This window comes from Apium graveolens, chromosome 2 (assembly GCF_009905375.1).
Source record: "Apium graveolens cultivar Ventura chromosome 2, ASM990537v1, whole genome shotgun sequence".
Lineage (NCBI taxonomy): Eukaryota > Viridiplantae > Streptophyta > Magnoliopsida > Apiales > Apiaceae > Apium > Apium graveolens.
Window position 1 is genome coordinate 7,480,857 of NC_133648.1, and position 13,909 is coordinate 7,494,765.

Below are 13,909 nucleotides of genomic sequence, written 5' to 3' on the forward strand. Positions count from 1 at the left end.
GACATTGAACAAAAGAGGGAGGAACACTGAAGCCACACACTCACCTGTAAAAGCCTTCACAAGAAGAAAGAAGGTCAAAACCCTAGTTTCCACACAGGGTGCACACACTGCACAGATACAACCACCTGTATCTATGCCTTCTCAAATTCAGCTTGATGTGATTCCAACAAATGTAAAGTCACAGCCCCATTCTCTCAAAATTGACACACATCAATCACCAAATTCTCCATCACCATCTCTGGATGTGGACATGATATTCACATCAATTCTTGATTCTCCCTCTTTACAACTCAGGGAGGAGCCCCACTCAAATACTGGTGATCATCATCTTTTAGATGATTTGTTGGATCATCAGCCAATTCTTTCAGACTTAGTTGAAATATCTGTGTCACCTAAATTAAAATCAATCCACACAGATTCAACAATTATGTCACTTTTAATTTCTACTTCTTTTTCTTCTTCAACGAATATTCCTCATCTGTTGACAAGTGGTTGTTCTTCAACGGATAAGCTTAACAGCAATTATCCGTTGATATTATCGGTTTCAACTTCAATGGATATTCCCTATCTGTTGATAGTCTTTACATAAACAACTGAATTAATTCCAAGTGTAGAAGACATGGTTAATGTAAAATCACTTCTAGGATTGAGGGAAGGGAGTGAAAACTTGAGTGAGAGGCTGGGTTGCTCCCAGGCAAAAGGAGAGCTTGAGAGTCTAAATATGCATGCTATTTCTTCCAGCATGGCAAAAGAAAGTGAGAGGCGTGCCACCTTAGTAGGTGAAGGTGAGGGTGTGAGGAGTGTGAGCCAGGGGGAGCCCCTGATGCAAGAAAATAGAGAAATTGAGAGAAAAGCAGGTACAGGAGGTATAAGGGTGGATCCAGCCATTGCTAGTGAGTCAATGATTGTGGATGATGCTGAAAAGGAAAGACAATTTCGGCAACATTACAAAGTTGTAATTGATAACATTTCCTTGGATGCTGACACTTTTACTCATCCTGTGTTAGCCTATCAACTGTTGGCTATTCAGGGAAATGAGGAGGCAGAAAAGACTTTAAATCTAATACATACTTCAGAGTCTCTACAAAGGGATAAAGCTGCTGTCAATATGATGCCTTCTACAGCTGGTGAGCCATCTGAAGAATTTGAAGTAAATTCTAATGATGGTGACTCTGATTCTTTTGATGGAAGCATGAACTTAGGGGGAGATGAAGGCCCAAGTTCTATTCCAGAATTACCTGAATGGGCATTAACAAAGGAGTCTACACCAGGGCATTTCAATGTATCCTTAGTCAAACAAGTCATGTATATCCAAAAGGCCATTCAGGAAACTTCAAATGCTGGTACCAAGGCTATTCTTCAATCCCACCTAGATTCTCTACATCTCATTAAGCTACAATAATTAAGACAGAATCTAAGTGTGAATGAACTCAAGAAGGATATAGCTGACTTGAAGTCCTACAATTCTGAGAAGCTGGATTCAATCATGCCCTTTGGTACTATGCAGGAACTATTACTGAAACTGAGAAGAGAATCATATGCTGAAAAGAAGATGGCCAAATTGGAGGAAAGAGTTCAAGCTATTGAAAACTATGTGGTCACCATTCTTCACAATCAACAGTCTCAGACTAGTCTTCTAATGCAACTGGCTAAAGCACAGGGCTTGACCCCTCTCCTTGATGATAACAAAAAGGGAGAGAATAAAAGGGAAGGGGGAGGGGAGCCATCTACACATATACAAATATCAAAAGTGCTAGTTCCAGCCATCACTGCTTCTCTTTCACCTTCATCTCAGCTGCTGCTAGGGGAGCCATCTACACATATACAAATATCAAAAGTGTTAGTTCCAGCCATCACTACTTCTACAACACTTCAAATCAAAGGAAAGCTTGATGGAATTGATCTAATCCAACTAGCAGCAGCTGAGATGAAGGTGAAAGAGCAAAGGAGAAAAATTGATGAAAGGATGCAACAAGTGTTCGGCTCTTCAACTACAAAATCCTTATTTGTGAAATATAGCACAAAAGTTGAGCCAATCATTATGGAGCACAAGCCAGTAAGGAGGAATAAGGTTGGAGAAACTTCTTTCAGGAACCTGAAACCCATGGTACTCAAGCCAACCACTAGATTCAACAAGGACTCTACAAAGAACCCTCTAAGCTTTGCTCAACTAAAAGAGGTGGATTTTCCACTTCTAAAGCCTGATGAAGACAAAGTTTTGGGTGGTAATATCATAAAGCACAAAGAGACCAAGGATGTAGTGGAAAGAATGAATATGGCTATCATCTATAGAGAGGGAAAGAGTATCTGTGAGATTCAAGGACATCCCAAATTCTCAATAGTGAAGAGGGAAGAGACCATGAGGCTAAAGGAAGAAGTTAAAAAGCTGAAGGTTGACAAAAGAGCACAAGCAAAGCTTGAAAAATAGCTAAAGTCAAGTCTAATTGAAGAAAATAAGAAGATTGAAGACAAGAGTGAAGGAAACAAGACTGAAAGCATAAATGTGGATATGGGGAATATGGTTGGTGAAAGTGGGGAAGAAGGAAGTGAGGAAAGAAAGGAATGGCAGAAAGGGAACAAAAAGAAGGCCAAGGCAAAAAGGAAGAGTGGAGATGACACTGAGGAAACCCAATCAAAATCTAAACCACTACCTTCCATTCCTGAACCTGTTGTGGCTGATCCCAGTATAAATATTCATGGTGAAACAATTATCCCTAAAGAGGAACCTATTGATTGGGACACCATCAAATTGCCTACCTTCCTAACTACTTCTCCACCCTCAAAGAAACTGAAAAGAAAATCCAAATCAACACCTTCCCTAACCTCAAGTAAATTCACTCAGAAACATAAACCTAAGCCTAAGGCACAAGCCTCAAAGGATGATTATGTTCACATTTGTGACATAAAAGAACATACAGATATTGAACTCTTCCTGGATGAGCTGGAGGAAGTAAGGGGAATAAATGCCTATAGACAGCTACCAGAAAGGCTAGTGTTCATATATAAAGGAAATGTGGAAAGGACTTGGCCTCTTCAAAGAATTTTAAGTGAGGGTTATTCTACCTTGATTAGAGTCTACTCAGCTATCAAAAAGGATACTGGTTTTACCAGGACTGCCAAAACTGAGATTCTCAACAAGATTGCCAGCATAAGGAAGAATTGGTGGGAGTCCAATTCCTTGCCTGGAACATTACTCAACCCTGAGCATGGAATTACAATTCATAAATCACCTCATTGGTTTATGGAGTTCAGAGACAATAAAGGAGTCAGAAGATTTTTCAGACTTGAAGACCAGCTTAAAATTGCCAGTAATGAAACTCTCAAGGACATGCAATCTAAGTTGGATATCAGTGAAGAAGATGAAGCTGAATTCTACAGACAACTCCAACTTCAAGTAGAGGAAAATGACAAGAGGCTAGGGAAGAAAACAAGGGAACAAAGGAAAAGAAAATGATTTGCTCAGACTAAAGGAGCACCCTTGGAAACACTGTAAATCTTCAATTCTATCTCAGTACATACACTTTTGCAGCACTTTTGAATTTCTACTTGGTTTCAACTCATATATTTGTTAAGTGTTTTGTTATCATCAAGTCAACCCTGAATTTATGCCTACAATTCTAGTAGACATAAATAGGGGAGATTGTTAGGAATATATGTATTAGTTTGATGATAAGTTAAACAAAACACTTAAGTAGAAATCTAGTATTTGTAGCCTCAACGGATAGGACCATCTTGCCTATCCGTTGATGGAGTAGCTTTACTTAGAAATAAGTTTAGTATTGTAGCACATTTTAGTCTCTGTATTTAATTTATAATTCTTAGAAGTTGTGGGAAATTATAAGTCATGTTGACTACTAGTGGATAGGTAAATAGGGGGCTAATTGTAAATATTTCATGCCTTGTAATTTTGTATAAATGAAGTAGTATCAAATGATAGATTAAAGGCCTTCAACGGATGAGAAACAAAGCTTCCAAGGATGTCTCTAAAGCTTCAACGGATAACATCAATCAACGGATGAGTGCATCAACGGATAAAGCTTCAACTGTTAAAGCATCAACGGATGTCACTAAAGCATCAACGGATAAAGCCATCAACGGATGAAAGCTTCAACGGATGCTTAGTTCCATAGCAGTTGATAGTGACAATTCATAAGCTGACAGAGGCACATGGGTTGACAGAGATAATTGGAATGTGGTAGCCTCTTGGAGGAATCAAGAAAAAGTAGCATTTCCATTCTGGTGCAAACAAGGAAGTATTCAAAGATTCACAGATTATCTGAGATTGCATTGGATAGAGAAATGAAGAAGAAACATGTGAAGAACTATTTTATAATTGTATTTTATCTTTGTCTTCACTTGTAAACTTGGTGATATATAAACCAAGTTGCAGCTAGTAATTAGGTGTGAATTTTCCAGAGCTGTTTAGAAAAACATAGAGAGAAAATCATCTAGTTTGTACTAGGAAGCAGCTGTGATCAATTCTTTGTATCACAGATTTTCTGAAATACACATCTCTGGTGGAACAACAAATCCACCAAAAAAGTTTTTAAAAGCCTTTGTGTTCTTTACATTTGTGTCTTGAATATACATCTGTATGCACCTGCTCAAAGCAATTCACACATATGTTCATCATACACTTAGCTTTTGAAACTGCTCAAAACTTGAAAAAAAATTATGATTTACATTCTCATTGTTAGTTCCTTGGGAATAACAAACCATCCCTCTCAAATGTAAAGAATTGAAAGGGACGAAAGGAGTACTATTTTTGTGATTTTCATATATATTTTAAATTATTCAACGTTCTAATCATTATTTTACTAAATTTATTTTTCAATGAACAAGTGTTATATATTATATTTATGAATATTATTATTTAATAAATAAAAATTTATTATTATTATATTATATTTTTGAATACATATTACCTGCATGCAAACTTGTACACGCATATATCACTATACATAGTCTAATAAGAACAAAAAAATTATGCAATTATTTTGTCTACACTAAAGGCATGCTTATTATTTGGGATGGCAAACGGGTCGGTCGAAACAATTTTAGTAAAAATTAAATCCGAACTCGATTTTATATTATTTAACTAAACTCGAAATTGAAATCGATAAATCTGAATTTGTAAACCCGAACACGTCGGCTTTAATTTGGGTTCGGGTTTACCCTAACCCGAAAAAAATTGAAAAAATGATTTTTTTTAGAAATAAAAAATAATAATAAATTTAGCGGTTGAGAAAAAAAAGCATTACAAATTTTGATAAACTAAAAGGAAATTTTAGTGTATGAATTGCAAAGTTATTTTGGCTCATTTGTTTTTTTATTGTCTGTCAGTCCACTGCAGCATTCATAGATATAAAAACACCAAGAAGAGATTATAAGATATTGAAATTAATTTTTATTGTCGCACCTAGGTAGCCAGGTAGGATTGTAATTTGACGATTGAGAGAGAACTCAGATAAGATGAAAAGTAAGAGAAGGGTTTGATCTGAGTCAAAATATATTAGTAATTAAGAAATATTAGTAACTTTACATATATTTACTATTAATAAATATTATATTATTTATATTTTAATACGGGGTTCAAGTTCGGTAAGGGCAAAAACCAAACCTGAGCCGTATATAATTCGGCTTTAAAAATTAAACTCAAACCCAAAATATTCGGGTTCGGTACAATCCAACTTGATCGGTACGTATCCATCGCATCGATAAAAATTGTCATCCTTACCCGTTTTCACAACTATAATGTTCTATTTTATTTTAGAATTAGTGCAAATTTATTTTTCTTGCCATTAATTTTTTCTCTTGTTCAATTTTCATTATTTTTGCTTTTCATATTTAAAGAGTTTTGAGATTTTATAATCAAGGAAAGTAAATTAGGAAAAAGAATTTAAATATGAAAGTAAAAACTTGTGTTATGGTTATGTTGTGAAATCGCTCAAGTATGAGTTCTAATATTAACACAATTGTAAGCGCAAACTAAAATTTTCAATTCTGTGTGGTAAACTCGTAAATAGAGATTATATATACTAGCATGTAACTCATGCGATGCACGAGCTGATTATAATATTTACAATTTTATTATTTTATATAAATAAATTATAAACAATAATAATTATATATTATTAAGATTAATAAAGTCAAAATATTGACATAGTATTTTACATATATATCATATTATTGATGGATTCAAAATTTAGATTCTTTAAATCTTATAAGAAAACTTGTACATGTGGATGACTTGGTATTATTTATTTATTTTAAAAAATGCTTATAACTCATGCGATGCACAGGCTGATTATAACATTTAAAATTTTATTACTTTATATAAATAAATTATATAAAATAATTATATATTATTAAGATTAATGAAGTCGAAATATTTACGTAGTATTTTGCATATATATCATATTATTGATGGATTTAAAATTTAGTTTATTAAAATCTTATAAGAAATTGGGAGTCTTGAATAAGACTGGTACATGTGGATGGCTTGGAATTATTTATTTATTTTAAAAAAATTCTTGATTTATTAGTTATTTTGTTATATTATAATTTAAATTACTAAAATTAATTTTGAAAGTATTTGATTCCCTACAAAAGGTAAAAAAAAAGTTGAGTGCAATTAGAAATTAAGTTGGATAATAATTCATAGAGTTTGTATTTATATTACATACATGATTTAATTATTTTTAATAAAATTATATTTGTTTAAATTATTTTGGAAGGTGTTAGGCAACCGACCAAACGAAACCATGTTTCGCTTATAATAGTATAGTATAGGTAGAGGAGGGAGAAAGACATACACATATATATCCCATGGTATATGTACAAAGAAAGATAAATTGGGGATAAACGAGTTATTTGAATTATTCACAAAGGATACTTAGTTTTATTATATCTATATAAAAAACATGAATTGTAAAAAACTCTTAAAGCATCTTTAGCAAAAATATTTTATGTGGCACAAATTATACATAATTTATATAATTTTGAGAACTCTAGGCATGAAAAATTCTTAGTTAAAATTGTAATCAATCTGGTTACATTAGCTAAATTTTTCAAATCTCTCAAGAACTGTAATAAAGCTGCAAACACAAATTTAGCATTATGGCCAACCCCCATTAAAACACATCACCTTACAGCTTAGACAATTTTACATTTTCATTGTTTTATATCATTTTAACCAACCATTATAGCTAACACTGTTGAAGATGCTCTTACTCGTATAAAATTTATCGAAATTAGATAGGTGAAATTGTGAAATCGTATTAAAATGTTATTAACATAAGAATACTTATAGTTACAATTCAAAAATGTAGATATATTAGTATATCAATTTTATGTGACATTAGTAATCTAATACAATTATTTTAACCAATACAATCAAACATATACTTTAGGCTCTCACAACCAATAAGATAAATATAAGAGTAAAAAATACTTTGTGTACGTGTACTTTATTTGTCTGACCACTTGGAGATACGACAGTTCATAATCTAGCACATGCTATACTGCATTTAAAATTACTTAAATTGTGCGTACTGCTGTGAGTTTTCCCTAACTCTGTTAACTTTTTGAGGGGTGGGATTGTCTTTTTGTTTTTCATTTAATAGTTTAATTACATAATCTTCTTGTACATCCCGTAACTTTACTAATTACTCTAAAATTTCTTCCCTCTTTATTATCCCTTCATCTTCCCGCCCAATATTGCCACAAGGACGATCGGAATTCTGCCGGCATGCTCTAGTTTCGAAGAGCTGTACAGGACATGAATGTGTACTTTCCTGACAAGAGTCCTCGTTATGGAGGTAGTTTCCGGCCTTCACTTTGTGTACGTGTGTATCGAAGTATTAGGGTTAATGCTTGTGGTGTTAAATAGTTACAGAGACTTTTAATAATATTATGTGTTTATCTTCAGTTTAATGTCTGTTAAAAGAGATGCATGTAAATTTATATTGTTTTATTTTAAGGTTTCAATATTGATTTGATTAATTGGCTCCATTATGGACTCTTTGTGTTTAATGTTGTCTTATAAAAGGCAAATTGTTTAGAGTAAATTTTGTATTATTATAATAGTGATGTGTGTGTTATTTTTCGTGTGCATAAGTTTAGATTTAAAGTCCCGTTATTTTAAAGTCCCATTATTTTATGCAGAAGATTCAGGCTTTTTTAGTATAAAGTATCACCATGGTAGGGAATTTAGAGTGAACTCTACTGAATATATGACTAATACTGTAGATTATTTTGACCTATGTGATGCTGACATAATGAGTTTGATTGAGTTAATTTCAATGGCTAAAGAGACGGGTGAGTTCTGTAAGCTTCTTCTATAAGTGGCCTAAAAAGACATGAATAGGGGTTTGCATCCAATTGAAAATGATGCATATGTGATTGAAATGTGTGAATTATTGCCACCATTGTGGCGCCCTCCAAACCCGGGTCAGAAGTTTGGGGTCCACAACACACACATACTATATACATAAACCTGCTTATAATAATAATAGAGATAATAATAATATGTAGTGACTCTACTTACCAACATCCACGGATCACAACAGGTTAAAGTATGCACACAAGCCACACACACACTTATATTACAAACATCCAAATCTCAACTATTCAAACTTATAACTGATTATGAAAATATTCTTACAAACTTCTCAAACTTAAACTATCACAAAAAGTCTTCAGCTAGCTTATTCCACTTAACCTGGAATCCTAGCTCGCACGCTTGATTAGGGATCCTCGCTATCAACAGGTTCCTTCTTATCTCGAAAAGAACATAAACAGAATCGCACAAATGAGCTAACTAGCTCAGCAAGTCACATTGACAATACTGAGATTAAATAATGATCAAATGAAATGATTTAAGGTATCAGGTTTATGGATAAGCAATGATAAGAATTGGATATTAAATTTTCATTTTAAAAACCAATCTGGTCAGACCACGAACTGGTCCACAATTTATAAAACAATCCAATTCTATAATAACAACAGAATAAATAATGTAAAACAGTAGACAGAATCATAAACAACATTGGTTTTCAAGCATAAGGTGATTTACAATCATTACAAAGGAATGAAAGGGTAAATACAAAGGTTGGCTATCAGCAGGTAAAAGAAGTGGATAATAAAGGAATCAAAGTCTTTTAGATCATAAGGATTAGTCTTTCAATGTATAAGGTATGAAGGTTTAAGTGTTAAACAATTCTGGTTCAGTGATCGGTATGTAGTTTGTATGTATTTGTGGAGTAATATCGTAAATCTGTGGTTCGTATCTGGGTATTCAACAATCAATGGTTCAGAAAGAATAAGGCTTACGGCTCAAAGATCAATAACCGGAATCAAGGTTTAGGGTTCAGAGCTTCAAAGCACTTGCAATATAAAATATAACTATCAATTATTCACAATATATCTTGAGAAGGTTCAGAACACTTGCCTTGTCTTTACTCGCTAACACTTCACTGGCTTTCAATCACTATCTCTTATTCACCAACAATCTGCTTCTCTTTCCTACGCCTCGCTTCTTCTTCTCAGATATCACAAGTATCTATCAATACTTATCTCATTTGATTCTATTCGGTATAAACTTCTATCTACCCTTCGTTTCACCCAAATCCGATTTACGGATTGAAAGTTACGAGTAAAATAGTCAAATAATACACGTATATGCATATAACACATCAATTAGTTCAAATATAACACATAACACGTAAGATATTCGATGAAAATACTTTTTCATAGAAGATTTGATGTTAAAATGATTTTTCGGATATTTAATACGAATTTTTGAACATTTTTCGGAATTAAAACGGGTCGTTGATTCATTTTAAAACAATAAACAGGGTTCAATTGCCCGAATCTGGCTTTAAAATCATTTTATAATAATCATCGAGCCTTGAAAATAATTTAAAATAATATTTTAAAGCTCGAAACTATTTTTTGGAATTTTTAAATTAAAATAAATAATTAAATCTAATTAAATAATTGATTAAAATTAATCAATAATTAATTAAATCAATTATTTTTTGAATTAATTAACCAATTAAATAATTAATTATGAACTAAAATTAATTAGCTAATTAATTCATATTTATTTTTGAATTTAAAATAATTTTTGGAATTAAAATAATATTTTTTAGAATTTTTAATAATTAAAATCGAATTTCTGTAATTAAAATAAATAGAAAATATGATTTTTAAATAGTTTTTAAACAGGAATCCTATTTTTGCAATTTCTGGAAAGTAAAGGGACTGAACTTCATCGTTTTCAAAACAATAGGGACCAAACTGCAATTTTTACACCCTTCACCGGAAAACAGTCGGGGTTCGCCGGAGAATTCGTTCCCGGAATCCTCCCATCACCAGAAGCTCCAGAATTAATCTACAATTCACAAGGAATCTAACCATACCATTCAATCACACAGATAACCCCTGAGTTGGCCGGAAAAGCTCGAAGAAAACTCGTCGGACGGCAATTTCTATCTTGCTCCGGCCAGCTCAATTCCGGTATCGTCTGATGACGAGACCACCACCAATCGATTCCGCTTTTGAAACTTTACAAATCCCTACCAACCAAACAATCTAATAACCCCTAGAACAGAAACCCCGAATTTCAATTGAAAACATTCATACGGGTTATAAACCCTAATTTTATAATTTGAAATTAAAACACGGATTTGAGCATGTTATTGAACTCCCAATCAATCATATAATATATCAAAATCATCAGGAAGAAAAGCTCTACAACATGCAATTATCAAATCATACAAACAACATTTCGAACAAAAAATTATAATTTAATTCAAAATAATTCAAAATTAAATAAAAATATAGAAAATTAACCTTTGATTCTGCAGTAGTATGAAGCACAGATTCTGAAAGTATATTTAAGAGCTTTGATTTGAGTACTCGAGCTTCTCAAACGGATTCCGGTAACGCCTTGAAATTGGGGTTTGATTATGAAGAACACTATGAATTTAGGGTTTTCTCTGTAAAATTATATATTTAATTGTTTACAAATGATTTTCTATAGAAAATAAAATATGGTAAGGGATATTTATATTTATGGAATATTGGTATCCATTGGATCATACCGAATATAAAATAGTACGTTTATTGGATAAAACAGATCCAAAACGGTTCCGATTTTAGGATAATTATCCAAATCTATACATTTTGTCACTGCGGTCTTGGTCTTAGCGCTTTGGTTACACGTACTACGAGATGATAATATAATATTTTAATAAAAAGATCATGTTTCTCGAAAATACGGGTTTTATCGATTTACCGAAATGAATTTTGTATCGAAAATATTGCGCCGGGACCCGCACGGGGAAAACCGTACGTCAGATCGAAAAAGTCAAAACATGGAAAATGCTCGGAATATTGCAATTAGGTTAGGAAGGAGTTTTCTGAAGAGTTTCGGGTTGTAAAAATGTAAGAAAGGTTGAAGTCGGTTGGTTCCTGATTGTACAAAATAGTTTTTAATTACTCGGAAAAATAATCTATTAAATCCATAAATCTTTTATAAAATCATAAAATAACATAAAAATTAATAGAAAGATATGACAAATATCTATACTTTATTTTGGACATATAAATATTAAAATACTCAAATTGTATCATATTTAAATATCCAAACACATATACCTGTTAACAAATAATTCACAGAATGAATAGGGAATAAATACAAAATATACATTTATTAGCAAAAATAACTACACGTTATCCCAGATATTACAACCATCTAAGGTTATACATGTTTATTTCATAACAATAAAGGTTGTATATGTTATTGGTGTTGATGGGAATCGAACACAAGAGTATGCACCATCTCAGGATCCAAACATTGAGTATGTGGATGGTGAGCATGTGCAAGACAATTTGAACAATCCTTTAGGGATGTGGATGATGTATAGTTCAGTGATGGTGATACTGATGAGGAATATAATCATGTAACTGATAGGGATGTGATGTCTGACTATAGTTTTTACTTAGATTCTTCCAATGTGGATAGCACCGATGATGAGGTGTGTGATCACAAGTGTGAGAGAATTAGAAAGAGGGAATCCTGGGCACATGCCAAGGCAATGGAGAAGGCAGAGGCTAAAAGAAAATTTGAGGTGGATGAAATGGTTCAAGACAAAGTTTCAATCAGGACATTAAATGATGATACCAATGATGAAGTCAGTGCAGATGAAGAAGATGGACATAATGGAAGTGACTGTTCCCTCAAACTCAACAGATGAAGATGAAATCTCTTATCCAGTGTTCAACGAGAGGACATATATGCATGATCCAAAGTTTCAGTTGGGCATGTTGTTCTCAATAGCAAAGATTTTCAGGACTGCAGTCAAGAAGCAGGCTATAAAGGAAATGAGACCAATCAAACTGTACATAAATTATGGAATCAGAGTTAGATTTTTTTGTGAGAAACTTTGTGAATGGAAGATCTATGCTAGTAAAATGTAGAGGACATATTCATACCAGATAAAAGTATACAATCCAAATCACACATTCCAGACCACATTTCATCAAAAACATATCAATTCTAGATGGATTATAGAACAGTATGAGAATGACATAAGGATTAACCCTACATGGCCTTTGCAGTTATTCTTGTAGAAGGTTGTTAATGACTTGCACTGTCATGTGAGTATATATGTTATTTGTAGGGCAAAGAGAAAAGCATTGGAGAAGATTATGGTAAAGCATGTAGATCAATATGTCAAGTTATGGGACTATGGAAATGCATTATTGAAGGCAATGTTAGGGAGTGCCATTAAATTGATGACTGAAGACCAAAAAATGTATGATGGCAGTAAGAGGTTTAAGAGAGTTTATATCTGCCTTGATCTACTAAAAATGGTTTCAGAAATGGGTGTAGACCCCTGCTAGGGATTGATGGGTGTCACCTTAGAGGCCCTTATGGTGGTCAACTTTTGGTTGCAGTGGGTACTGATGCTAATGATGGCATGTACCCACTGGTCTGGGAAGTTGTTGAGGCAGAGAATAGTGACAACTGGAATTGGTTCCTACATCTTATAAATGATGATCTAAGGATTCGGAGTAGTGGTGCCTTCATAGTTTTATCAGACAGACAAAATGTGCATTCAATATCTTTGCAAATATCATTCCTTTGTATGTACTATAAACCTTTATATCTAACATCTGGTTATATATAAGGCTTGATAAATGCACTAGAAGCAGTGTTCCCCAATGCAGAACATAAATTATGTGTCATGCACTTGTACATAAATATGTGGAAGGACCACAAAGGCATAGGAGTAAAGATGTTGTTGTGGTTGGTAGTTAGGGCAACCACTGATTACACTTTTAACAAACCCATAGAGGAGATGAAAAAGGTAAAGATTGACTCTATAAGTGTTTTAAATATACAAATATGTTTAATATTACCATGATAGTAACATTGTATATACAGTTGTCTAATAAATACTTTGATTGGTTAAGTGAGAAGTCTAGATCACAGTGGTCTAGGAGTGCTTTTAGACCTTTTTGCAAATCAGACATGTTTGTAAAAAATCACTTAGAGGTGTTCAACAATAGCATAAGGAGGTATAGAGATTTTCCAATAATTTCTATGTTTAAATCCATACATGTTGATGTAATGAGAATGATTTAGATGAGGAGGGATAAAATGCAAAATAGTTATGCATTGAACCCCATTTACCCTAATGCTATGAGGAGGTTTAACAAGTAAGTTATTTTGCTAATTTACGTTTACACTTGCTTAGTAGACATATTTATATTTTATTGAAAATTAACTCTACTTTTAGAGCAATAGAGCAAAGTAGAGGTTGTCATGTTATTTGGAGTGGAGGAGCAAGGTACCTGGTCACAATGTCACCTGGTGGATATGAGATGGTTATTGATC